Here is a 1,827-nt window from a genome sequence, read left to right as displayed (position 1 = left end):
AATTGATCTGTAGTCTCCACATTCACAGAGAAGGATGTTTCCTGCCCTTGGCACAACAGGACAATCCTATCTAAATCACTATATCCAATTCTCAATGCATTCTTTTAAGGAACATTGACAGTCTGTGCATGTGGAGGGCAATAATGGGAGGGTACAGATGAGAAAACTAGAGTCTTGCAGCTTCAACAAAACAACTCCTGAAATATTTCAACTGTCATTAGAGAGAAAGAGATTTGACTCGGTGCTGTAGCTGAGGGGTCTACATATTTCATTTAACTTTAAAAATCATGTTAGGGCTCTTCATTCCTCCCCATTTGACAGACAGCTGCATCTTTTAGTGCAGTGCCAGCTACATCCCTGAGACAGGATGGTGAAGGCTGGAATAAATGGATTTGACCGTATCAGGTGCTTAGTTACCAGGGCTGTCTTATCTGGCAAAGTTGATATTGTTGCCATCAATGACCCTTTCATTTACCTCAACTACATGGTCTACATGTTCCAGTATGATTCCACCCATGGCAAATTCCATGGCACAGTCAAGGCTGAGGACAGGAAACTTGTCATCAATGGAAAGCCCAACTCCATCTTCCAGAAGTGAGATCCCACCAACATCAGATGGGGTGATGCTGGTGCTGAGTATGTTGTGGAGTCCACTGGGGTCTTCACTACTGTGGAGAAGGCTGGGGCTCACTTGAAGTATGGGATCAAGAGGATCATCATTTCTGCTCCTTCTGCTGATGCCCCTATGTTTGTAATGGGCATGAAGCATGAGAAATATGACAACTCCCTCAAAATTGTCTGCAATGCATTCTGCACCATGAACTGATTGGCACCTCTGACTAAGGCATCCATGACAACTTCAGCATTGTGGAGGGACTCATGACCACAGTCCATGCCATCGCTGCCACCCCAGAGACCATGGCTGGCCCCTCTGTGAGGCTGTGGCATGATGGTTGAGGGGATGTCCAGAGCATCATCCTTGTTTCTATACTGGCACTGCCAAGGCTGTAGGCAAGGTCATCCTGAGCTGAATGGGAGGTTCACTGGCATGGCCTTCCATGTCCCTACCCCCAATGTGTCAGTTGTAGATCTGACCTGCTGCCTGGAGAAAGCCGTCAAATATGATGATATCAAGAAAGTGGTGAAGCAGGCATTGGAGGGCCCCCTCAAGGGCATCTTGGGCTACACTGAGGACCAGGTTGTCTCCCATGACTTTAACAGTGACACCCACTCTTCTACCTTCGATGCTATGTCTGGCATTGCTCTCAATGAGCATTGTCAGATGTATTTCCTGGTAGCATGATAAATTTGGCTACAGAAACCAGGTGGTGGACATTATGATCCACATGGCCTCCAAGGAGTAAGAGCAAGAGTAAGAGAGAGGCCCTCAGTTGCTGGACTGTCCTTCCCCCAACTCATCTGCCAACACACTGAGAATCTCCTGACCTCCACAGTTTCCATCTCAGTTCCCCTAAAGAAAGGGAGGAGCTTGAGAAGCTCCACCTTGTCATGTACCATCAATAAAGTACACTGTACTCAGCAACCCCCCCAAATCATATTAGGTAGCTATGAAAAAAAATACACACACACACACACACACACACACACACTAAAAGACCATTCAGAACTTCAGGGGAAGTTGGTGGAGTAGGAGGACCCTAAACTCAACTTGACCCAGGGATGCAACTAGATAACATCTGTATTGTGTAAATAATCCAGATAATGAAAAGAAGACTGGCAGAATAGACTCTCTACAGCTAAATGTAAAGAAGAGCGCAGGAAAGGCAGAGACAGCTGGGAATTAAAAAAAAGACTAGCATTACTATC

General features: G+C 46.1%; 1 pseudogene; it reads left to right on the top strand.

Annotated features, from left to right (window-relative positions):
- The first annotated feature begins 352 nt into the window (after positions 1-352).
- LOC116574361 lies at positions 353-1,364 on the top strand (annotated as a pseudogene).
- The last annotated feature ends 463 nt before the right edge of the window (positions 1,365-1,827 follow it).

Source organism: Mustela erminea, chromosome 15 (assembly GCF_009829155.1).
Source record: "Mustela erminea isolate mMusErm1 chromosome 15, mMusErm1.Pri, whole genome shotgun sequence".
NCBI classification, from domain to species: domain Eukaryota; kingdom Metazoa; phylum Chordata; class Mammalia; order Carnivora; family Mustelidae; genus Mustela; species Mustela erminea.
The sequence above is the reverse complement of the archived record's forward strand: the minus strand, read 5'-3'. Positions and strand labels throughout refer to the sequence as shown.